Genomic DNA, 11546 nt, shown 5'->3' with positions numbered 1-11546 from the left:
AAAAAGTGGGGCACCTGGGTGGCTCAGTTGGTTAAGCACCTGCTATCAGCTCAAGTCATGATCTCAGGGTCCTGGGACAGAGCCCTTCATTGGGTTTCCTGTTGGGCAGGGTGTCTGCTTCTCTCTCTCCCTCCCTCCACTCCTCCCCCTCTTGTGCTCTTCTCTCTCTCAAATAAATAAAATCTTTTTTAAAGAATTAAATAACGAAAAAATTTGAAATATTATGAGAATTACTAAAATGTGACGCACAGACAAGAAGTAAGCAAATGCTGTTCGAAAAATTGTGTTGATACTCGTTTCTCTTCAGATCGCATAAATCTTTCGCCTTTTACTAAAGATTTCCGTGGAGAGGAACAGTTATGAGTTTTTATCCAATTTTTTGAGGCCTCAGCTAACGAGTCTCACCTTTCTTGGTTTGAAAAACAGAACTGGGGCAGCCCGGGTGGCTCAGCGGTTTAGCACCGCCTTCAGTCCAGGGTGTGATCCTGGAGACCCGGGATCGAATCCCACATCAGGCTCCCTGCATGGAGCCTGCTTCTCCCTCTGCCTGTGTCTCTGTCTCTGTCTCTCTCTCTCTCTCTCTTCCTCTCTCTCTCTAATAAATACATTTAAAAAAAAATAAAAATTGTGTTGATAGACTTGCTCCATGCACAGTTGCCACGAACCTTCAATTTGTAAAAAACATGGTAGCTGCAAAGTGTAATAAAGGAAAGCACAATAAAAAGAGATACACCTGTACACCTACCTATCATAGCTTAGCCTCGCTTACCTTAAATGTGCTCCGAACATTAGCCTACAGTTGGGCAAAACCATCTAACACAAAGCCCATTTTATAATGAATACTTGGTGTAATGTATTGAACACTGTACCCAAAGTGAAAAACAGAATGGTTCTAGGACTATGGTTGCCAGGGTATCAGTCATTTACCGTCTTGATGGCATGGCTGACTGGCAGCTGTGGCTCCAGGCCACTCCCAAGCAACACGAGAGAGGATCATACCACATATCACCAGTGCAGGGAAACATCAAAATTTAAAGTTTGGTTTCTACTGAGTGTGTATCACTTTCACACCACTGCAAAATTTTTTAAAAATTTTACAGTCCAACCACTGTAAGTTGGGAATCATCTACATATAACATTCGACCCTGGCCATTTTTTTGGTTATATAGTGGGATGATGTATTCTGATCATGCTCTTTTTCTAGGACCCTTCACCCAACCCGACAACAGGTGAATGGAGGTGCTATCATGGCCTTTAGGAAAGGAAGGAAGGGGATCCCTGGGTGGCTCAGCGGTTTAGTGCCTGCCTTTGGCCCAGGGCGTGATCCTGGAGACCTGGGATCAAATCCCGCATCAGGCTCCCTGTGTGGAGCCTGCTTCTCCCTCTGCCTGTGTCTCTGCTTCTCTCTCCTGTGTCTATCATGAATAAATAAATAAAATCTTTAAAAAAAAAAAGAAAAAGGAAGGAAGGAAGGAAGAAACTCAGGTGACATCCAAACTTAGAGGCGGCCGATTAAAGATAACTGCAGATTCTTTGCCACTGCTCTCATTAAGAGGCCGGGTCTATGTCCCCTCCTGGTGAAGCCACGTGTTTTGTGATGCTGCCTGTAGAATAAGGTAGAAATGATGTCGTACCAGTTGTGAGGTCCAAGACTTAAGAGACTGACAGCTTCTATTTCCTGTTTCTGGAGCCAGGTCCAGAGCCTCCAGGTTAAGAAGGCTGCCTACGCCAGGGCCACTATTGTTTGAAAATCCCTACGTGCATGGAAAAGCCCTGGAGGATGGGACTTCCTGTGAAGAGGGCACGTCAGGCCACGGAGCACCCTTGCACCAGACACGCATGTGTAGAAGCACCATGGAAGAGCTTCCTTCACCCCTGCCAATCCCTACTCAAATTCCTGCCCCACAAAACTGTGACCAAGACACTGTTGCTAGATTTAGCAAACAAAAATAGAGGCCATCCAGTTAAATTTGAATTTCAGATTGATAATGAATAATTGTATAGTTTGACTGTACCCCCAGTACTGCAGGGGATAAACTCCTATTTAAGCAAATACATTGCTTATCTAAAATCCCAATTTAACTGGGATTCAATTTTTATTTACGTGGTCAGCCCAGTGGCTCAGCGGTTTAGTGCCGCCTTCAGTCCAGGGCCTGATCCTGGAGACCTGGGATCGAGTCCCACATCAGGATCCCTGCATGGGGCCTGCTTCTCCCTCTGCCTGTGTCTCTGCTTCTCTCTCTGTGTGTGTGTCTCTCGTGAATAAATAAAAAATAAAATATTTAAAAAATAAAACCTTTAAAAAATAAAAATAATTTAAAAAATTGTTTATTATGTATAGTACTTGAAGATAAATTTTAAGTTTTTAACATTTAAAGATAAAAATATATACAGGTGAAACATTCATCATAGTTTATCTGGCAACCTTAGACTAAAATAAAATGTGTACGTCTCATACCAATAACTTACGGGGTACTTTATCATTCTACGATAGACAATCAGAATAGCGAGAACAGAAAGGAATCTGCGATGGGTAATGCACCAGATGTGGAGCTACACAGTTGCGAGACAGAGCTGTTTTTCTCACCCTTGAAAGCAAAACAAAGACAAAAACAAAAAACTTCTTTGATGGAAGAAAAAGAGAAATAGCGGGGCTAGGCCGGGAGCAGGTGCTACTGCGCTATTTTGTCTCCTCCCTTCCCCTCCCTCTTCCAGGCAGTCTCTTCATGTAGGGCTGGGTCAGGGAAAGGGCAGCGTCACACAGAGACGTAGTGACTGTTCTCAGAAAGCAGAGGGAAATAGCCATGGCTTTCAGTGTAGCCAAGGGCATTCAAGTGATGCCCTTGCCTCTGAGAGGGCATGGGATCACTGCCACAGAGCCAGTGGACTCGGAAGGACTCAGGATGGAGGAGTTGGTGTGGACAAGTGACCCGGTAGCAAATGCAAGGAGGCCCTCTTAGCTTAGACACCCTCCCACTGCCTCACTGCAACCCCTACCACCACCTCCCTTGACCCAACATCTGGCCCTATCCACCTTCCCAGGCCCTAGGAAAAGGGTCGAGGCAGCCCCCCCCGTACCTATCAGGATTAATTTCCCCCACTCAGTGAGGTGTGTCTAAAATAAAATTTACTGGGACGCCTACGTGGCTCAGAGATTGACTGTCTGCTTTCGGCTGAGGACGTGATCCCAGGATTAAGTTCCCTGCATGGAGCCTGCTTCTCCCTCTGCCTGTGTCTCTGCCTCTCTCTCTCTCTCTCTCTCTCTCTCTCTCTGCATCTTTCATTAATAAATAAATAAAATCTTTAAAAATAAATTTAAAAAATTTACTTCAGGCAATGGAAATAATGAAATGTGTTTTTAGCCCATCTGAGTTAATAGATTAAAATCTCGACCTGAATGTTACCCAGGGCAATTTACACGTTTAATGCAATCCCTATCAAAATACCATGGACTTTCTTCAGAGGGTTGGAACAAATTATGTTAAGATTTGTGTGGAATCAGAAAAGACCCCGAATAGCCAGGGGAATTTTAAAAAAGAAACCCAGAGCTGGGGGCATCACAATGCCAGATTTCAGGTTGTACTACAAAGCTGTGGTCATCAAGACAGTGTGGTACTGGCACAAACACAGACACATAGATCAATGGAACAGAATAGAGAACCCAGAAGTGGACTCTCAACTTTATGGTCAACTAATATTCGATAAAGGAGGAAAGACTATCCACTGGAAGAAAGACAGTCTCTTCAATAAATGGTGCTGGGAAAACTGGACATCCACATGCAGAAGAATGAAACTAGACCACTCTCTTACACCATACACAAAGATAAACTCAAAATGGATGAAAGATCTAAATGTGAGACAAGATTCCATCAAAATCCTAGAGGAGAACACAGGCAACACCCTTTTTGAACTTGGCCACAGTAACTTCTTGCAAGATTCATCCATGAAGGCAAGAGAAACAAAAGCAAAAATGAACTATTGGGACTTCATCAAGATAAGAACCTTCTGCACAGCAAAAGATACAGTCAACAAAACTCAAAGACAACCTACAGAATGGGAGAAGAGATTTGCAAATGACGTATCAGATAAAGGGCTAGTTTCCAAGATCTATAAAGAACTTATTCAACTCAACAGCAAAGAAACAAACAATTCCAATCATGAAATGGGCAAAAGACGTGAACAGAAATCTCACAGAGGAAGACACAGACATGACCAACAAGCACATGAGGAAATGCTCCGCATCACTGGCCATCAGGGAAATACAGATCAAAACCACAATGAGATACCACCTCACGCCAGTGAGAATGGGGAAAATCAACAATAGAAAACCAGAAATGTTGGAGACGATGTGGAGAAAGGGGAACCCTCCTGCACTGTTGGTGGGAATGTGAACTGGTGCAGCCACTCTGGAAAACTGTGTGGAGGTTCCTCAAAGAGGTAAAAATAGACCTGCCCTACAACCCAGCAATTGCACCGTTGGGGATTTACCCCAAAGATACAGATGCAATGAAACGCCGGGACACCAGTACCCCGATGTTTATAGCAGCAATGTCCACAATAGCCAAACTGTGGAAGGAGCCTCGGTGTCCTTCCAAAGATGAACGGATAAAGAAGATGTGGTCTATGTATACAATGGAATATTCCTCAGCCATTAGAAACGACGAATACCCACCATTTGCTTCAGTGTGGATGGAACTGGAGGGTATTATGCTGAGTGAAGTAAGTCAATCGGAAAAGGACAAACATTATATGGTCTCATTCATTTGGGGAATATAAAAAATAGTGGAAGGGAATAAAGGGGAAAGGAGAAAAAATGAGTGGGAAATATCAGAGAGGGAGACAGAACATGAGAGACTAACTCTGGGAAGCGAACTATGGGTGGTAGAAAGGGAGGTGGGCAGGGGGTGGAGGTGACTGGGTGATGGGCACTGAGGGTGGCACTTGACGGGATGAGCACTGGGTGTTATGCTATATGTTGGCAAATTGAACACCAATAAAAAATAAATTTATTTAAAATAATAATAATAATAATAAAATAAAATAAAGTCTCGACCTGCTACAGCCATAAACCATTTTCTACCACACTGGTGTTGACATATTTAACTTAGAAAACCTACATTTTTGTACATTAGTACTAACACCCCTCCACTCCCTTTCATATGCCACGTCCGGTCTTTGATCAGTCAGTCAGCCAAGGGACTCTTTCTAGCAGGTGCCTGGGCATTGCCATGTAGGCTGATGAGGAGCATGCATTCCGGAGCGAGACTGCCAAGATGTGCTATCCAAGGGCTGTGTGTCCTTGAGCAAATTACTTAACCACCCTGGGCCTCCATTTCTTTACCTATAAAGTACCAATAATAGTAATATCTACCCCATACCATTGCCGTGAGGACAAAGTAAACCCAGGTATGTTTTTATAAGTGTTAGCCACTCTTGTCATTCCTCATACTTACTTGGAGATTACATTTGGTACTTACCATTGTATAAAAACCTGCAGAAAGTAGAAATGTAGAAATGTTGATGTAGTCCTCATTAAACTGTGACAAAGATCAGAAATCGTGTGGGAAATCTTCATTCTCAAATGAGCACCTCTGTATTGGCTTGTCATCTGTAGGTTCAATCATTAAAGAACAAGATTCAGGAAAACATACAAAATCTAGAGACCCACCCGAACAGACCTGATGAGTACCTCCCCAGACCCTCTCAGCCTCTCACATCTCCATGTGCTCCAGCCCAGCTTCCCATCTACCTGCATTCCAATTTCTGTCTCAGGTGTTACTTTTGGGGAAACCCAAACCAAGGCACCTATTATTCAAGATTGTGTCTTAACAGGCATATTCTGTGACTGAACAATGTTTTTAAATTAGAGGAGGATGGGCAACCCGGGTGGCTCAGCGGTTTAGTGCCGCCTTCAGCCCAGGGTCTGATTCTGGAGACCCGGGATCAAGTCCCACGTCGGGCTCCCTGCATGGAGCCTGCTTCTCCCTCTGCCTGTGTCTCTGCCTCTCTCTCTCTCTGTATCTCTCATGAATAAATAAATAAAATCTTTAAAAAAAATTAGAGAAGGATATTAACAACTCTCCTAACTGTAAGAGCTATTAGTTTTTCAAGATAAACTATTGTCTGTTTCAAACATCTGACATTTGGATGGATTTCTGGGAACACTAGTATGTGTGAAAGTCGAGGACCATCTGTGATTCAGTTGCTCCTTCTCTTGATGGACTTTTGGGTTATTTTCAACTACTGCTAGCACAAACAGTGCTTCCACTAACATCTTCAGCAAAACCTGTGCACACATCCTTGATTCTCTCTTAAGCACAAATTCCCAAGAGTGGGATCCCTGTGTTGCAGGATGTGCCTCCATCCATATTGTCAAACCTCTCCCCAGAAAGGCTGTCCCGGTTTAGACCCTACCCCTTCCCTAGGTCTGCCTTCAACTCTGTTTTCCACTCATCCATGACCGTGTAGACACTGCCTTTGCCTCTGGATGGGGACACTGAGAGGCAGGTGCGCTGCAGGCAGTGAGCTCAGATACAATGGACACTAGGCAGGGGCGGAGTTCTGGGACCAGCCTCGTGGTTAAGAGACTGAGACCAAGTCACGGCTGACCCAGGGAGTAGGACTTTAGTTACTAAAGAACTGAACTTTATATAGGGACGTGCAGGGTGAGGCCTCACCACACTGATGGCAGCTGTAAAGGCCGCATCTCTGTGAGCCGGGACAGGGTCTGGACAGCCCATATGACACCTTCAGGCAAATTAGGAAAAGATGCCCCTTCTTCAGGTTAAAAAAGGAAAGGTCACGATAGTATATTTCCACATAACCTAACACAGCTCTGCCTGCTGTGCAGCCTCCCCAGCTCCGCGCACACACACACCACAGGGGCACACCTGGGGCCACGCCCCCTCCTCCCCACCCGCCCTGGTGAGGCAACCAGGTCAAGTTGAAAGCCTCAGGGGCCTGGGAATCAGGCATCAAAGGCCATCCGGAGGCAAGACTGCAAAGGACAGCTGGAGTCCAGCATTCGCAGACAGCACACACGGAGCGCAGAGCTTAGGCACGGGCCCAAGCGCCCTGTGAATCCAGGTCAAAGATCCGCAGCAGCAGAGCGCCATCCACCTGCCCAGAGTGTCAGAGCTGCCCCGTGCACACCCGCGTAAATCGGTGTGGATCCGCCGCGTGGGTGATGACCCTTTGGGCTGACGCCCTTGCTCAGTGCACAACCTGAATTCCTAACACAGGCCACGAAGCACCATTCACTCAAAGTCTACACCTAGGGGATCCCTGGGTGGCTCAGCAGTTGAGCATCTGCCTTTGGCTCAGGGTGTGATCCCGGAGTCCTGGGATCGAGTCCCGCGACGGGCTCCCTGCATGGAGCCTGCTTTTCCCTGTGCCTATGTCTCTGCCTCTCTCTCTCTCTCTCTCTCTCTCTCTGTCTCTCAAGAATAAATAAATCAATAATCTTAAAAAAAAGAGAGACTTTAAAAAAATGTAGAACTGTTATAACAGCATGTGGTGATAAAAGTTACATGAACGTGTCCTATTGTCCTGTACTCCCCCCCTACCCCCCACCGCGAGATCGTGGGACATGATCAGACATCTCCAGGGAGGACATGAAGTGGGGGGCAGGGGTGACCCAGGCAGGGTGGCACGGGCGCCTGCCGCTGACCTTGGCCAGGGGTCACAGGGAGCATCATCAGCTTCCAGGCCATGGAAGACCATGGTGGTGGGGAACAGAACCTCCCAGGATGAAAGGATGAAGAGGGCCTACTGCGACATAAAAGTGAGAAATTTGGGGTACACCCAGGTGGCTCAGTGGTTTGGCGTCTGCCTTTGGCTCAGGGCGGGATCCTGGAGACCTGGGATCGAGTCCCGCATCGGGCTCCCTGCATGGGGCCTGCTTCTCCCTCTGCCTGTGCCTCTGCCTCTCTCTCTCTCTGTATCTCTCATGAACAAATAAATAAAATCTTAAAAAAAAACTTTGTCCGTGTAGACATAAAACCCAACAGACAACCAGCTGCCATACCCGAGGCAGTAGCGTGTTGGTGGAGGAGTGGAGCCAGCCAGCTCCGCACGTTACCTTCCACTGCAAAACTGCCTTTGGGCCAACTGGTTATGCGGCGACAATGCCTGCGGCAAAGGAGTTTACAGCAACACTACCCAGAAGGGATTCCAGGTGCTGCTCGAGTCCTCAGTCCAGAAACCTGGGGAGGTCCTCACAGAGGGGACCCCTGGCCCAGCTCCCCGGGCTCCCGTCCTGACTCCGCTCTGGCAAATTCCACATCTTCCTGTTCTCAGCCTCACCAGCAGGCCTCCCGGGGAGCACGCTAATCGCCCCAGGCTTCCGGCAGCAGCCGCCCCAACTCCTGCACCAGCCCCTCGTACCTGCCCCTCCCCGGCCCCAGCTCCTGAGCCCAGGCCGGGCACCCCACCAGGGCCTGGAAGCACGGGCACAGAGCAGCCCCTGCCCTTCGGCCACACGGAGGGGCACGACAGATGCAGGTGCCCCTCGCTGGGGGGACGGCAGACTGGCAAGTTCTCTCCAGCCTGTGCTGCCCCCCAAGCCCCCGCAGCTACGCCTGTGCCCAGCAGCCTGGCCCACCACCCCACACACAGGAAAGCAAATGCCCATCCCACACACCGTGTTTATTTCCTTATTTACTTCCTTACCGTCTATCCCCCCCATATAAATGTAAACTCCACGAGGAAGGGTTTATGTTAGTATCCTACTGCTGCTATAACAAATTCCCACAAATTTCGTGGCTTAAAACAACACGGATCTATTATCCCTACAGTTCTGGAGGGCGGAGGGCTCACTGGGCTAAAATCAGGGGCGGAGCCGCATTCTTTTCTGGAGGCTTCAGGGGAGAATCCAGCTCCTTCTCTTTTGCAGCTTCTACAGGCCACCCACACTCCTTGGCCCGTGGCCCTCTTCCATCATCAAAGCCCGAAATCCCATCGCTCTGACCTCTGCTTGGCCCTCACATGTCTGACTCTGGCTCTCTGGTCTTCCTCCTGCACTCAGAAGGACCCTTGGGATAATGTTGAGGCTCCTGCCCCCCCTCGCCCCTCACCAAGATCATCTCCGTCTGGGACCAGCTGATTTGCAACCTTAAACCCTCCACCCCTCCCCCGCATGCAGCACAGCGTGTGTTCCAGGATTAGAAGGGGGAGGGGGCCGAGGGGAGGGGCCGTCATTCTACCTACCGGGGAGCTTGTCTCCCGGTCACCATTGTATTCCCAGTGCCCCAACAGTGTCCCACACTAGCAGGCCCCCCGGTAAATACTTGCTGAATGAATAAGTCTATGCATGCGTGCATGAATAAATCACTAAGAATATTTCATTCATAAGTAAGCATTTCATTGTGCTTATTAAGTGCTGGGCACTATTCACAATGCCTTACGTGGATTGACTCATTGGGTCCCCAATAGCCTTCTACAGATGAGGAAGCTAAGGCACAGGTGGGTAGACTGCCCTAGTCTACACAGCGAGTGAGTGGTGAAGCCAGGGTTTGATCTCAGATTTACTGGGCACTTACCGTGTCACCAGCCCTGGCTGGGCACATTACACTTCTGGTCTCATTTCATCCTCACAAGAGGCCACGAGGCAAATGGGCCAGAATGTGGAACCTGGTCTCAACAGGACAGAATTAAGTCTCCCACTGGGCGGAGGGATTCTGAGGGGTTCTGTGGGGGCGATGGATCCTATTGCTTCTTCAGCCTCCTTTGATGCCAACCAGGTCAGGACCCCCTACCCCTAAGGGACTGTGGGTGCTCATGTTCCCATCATGATGCAGAGCTCCTGCCTTGGACTCTGTACAACTAGTACCCAGCACCCCCTGCCTCCCCGGCCTGTAGCGGACCGTGACCTTCACCAGACAGTCCTGGCCGCTCTGTCTCCTGGAAGCCCGTTCTCCTCCAAGGGACAGGAGCCTTGTTTCAAGCGTCATCCAGAGCTGAAGTTGCCCATTCCCCTGATGACGACTCTGGGGATCCCCCTAGCTGGGCCCCATACCTGTTTTGCCTGGGCTGGAGCTGCTCACTCTCTGCATGCTGGCCCTGTCACTGGCCCCCGTGATAGGTGCACCTCCAGAGCTATCTCCGATTTACCCTACCAGCCTGCTCTTCCGTGCCCTGAGCCCACAGGCCTGCAGGAAGCCCCCAGACTCGGGCCTCAGTTTCCCACCCCCCGCCCCCGCCCCTACCCTGCAGGGAGAATGCTTGCTCCGGCAAGGAGGCAGCGCTACCCCCTCGCTTGCACCTTAACCTTTGCAGTCAAAGCCAAGAAGAGTGCAACTCGCTTGTGCCTGCCAGCACAGTGGGGCAGCGCATTTTCTGTTCCTGCCAGCACATTTTTCTAGGTCAATGTCAGATCAGGGAAATCCAATACCACATGTCCCAACTTTTTATTTGAAAACAGAGAAGTTGCTTTCCAAAATAAATAGTGTTTACAAGCAAAGGCTGGAGAAGCCTCCATCAGAAATGGACTCGGTGCCCAGGCAAGACAGATTCATCTGGCTCGGTTGCTGCGAGCTCAATGCCAGCACCAGCTCCTCCCCTGGGAGAGGCCCGGCTGGGGGAGACCACGTGTATACGCACATGTGTGTTGATGTGTGCCTGCATGTGCGCGTACACGTGCATTTGTATAAATGTGCATGTGCATGTTTCCTTAAGGGTCTCTGGGTATGATTAGCATATACATGTAAACTGGGGGGGGGCTTTCCACACGTACTTGAGCGTGTAGGTATACAGGCATGTGCACATGGGGAGAGGGGTTTCTACTTGGTGAATCTGTACCCAGCCCCCTTCCCAGAGCCCTAGTCCAGGCTGGAGCCACCTCCCTCCTCTCCTCACCGCTACCTCCCATCTCAGGCCTCACCCAGTTCTTTTTCTCAGCTGAGCTGAGGCTCAGATTTGGATATGCTGCGAATGTATTTCCTCCGTCCTGCATCCTCTCCCCACCCACCCACTGCCCACTGCCACCTGGACTACTTGTACGAGCCAACCGAGTGCCCTTCCTGGTTGGCAGGTTGGGGCCCAGCAATCTGAGCCCAGGGCACATCGGCAGCTCTCTGGTGTCACATCTCCCTGATAGTCACCTCGACTTCACGATCTCCCTCCCGGACCCTCCGACTGGAGCTGCCAGCGCCACCTTCCCCCGTTCCACAGCGCAAAGCCCCACCTGCCCGGCAACCACCTGCTTCATCCAACTCAAGCAATTGAACCACGCTTTCCGAGAGCTGAGTGATTTTCTTGCCAAGCCCTCGTGGCTCCCCCACCACAAAAACCTGGGCTCAACTCCCCCTTGGCCCCTCGCATGCTAGCCTGGGCCACCTCCTCGCCCACCTCTGCGCCCGCCCTCGCCCATGCTGTTCCTCTGGCCCAGCACCATCCTCCAGGTGCCACTCCTCTGCCATCAGCTCTGCCCATCCCACCCTATGCTCCCTCGCAGACCACATGTCTGATGAGCCCCCTAGCCCTACAGAATGCCTTTCCCGTCGGGCCCTGTATCACTGGAGGACACACTGTCCTGTGTATTGCCTCAG

At 49.5% G+C, this 11546-nt stretch overlaps 1 non-coding gene across 1 annotated transcript; it reads left to right on the top strand.

The window, feature by feature from the left end:
* Nucleotides 1–289: 289 nt before the first annotated feature.
* On the top strand, nucleotides 290–402 carry LOC119865067. The gene has a single exon (XR_005375929.1). It is a non-coding gene; the product is annotated as a U5 spliceosomal RNA (small nuclear RNA).
* The last annotated feature ends 11144 nt before the right edge of the window (nucleotides 403–11546 follow it).

This window comes from Canis lupus, chromosome 21, assembly GCF_011100685.1.
Source record: "Canis lupus familiaris isolate Mischka breed German Shepherd chromosome 21, alternate assembly UU_Cfam_GSD_1.0, whole genome shotgun sequence".
NCBI classification, from domain to species: domain Eukaryota; kingdom Metazoa; phylum Chordata; class Mammalia; order Carnivora; family Canidae; genus Canis; species Canis lupus.
Note: the sequence above shows the minus strand (reverse complement) of the source record. Positions and strands in the feature narration are given on the sequence as shown.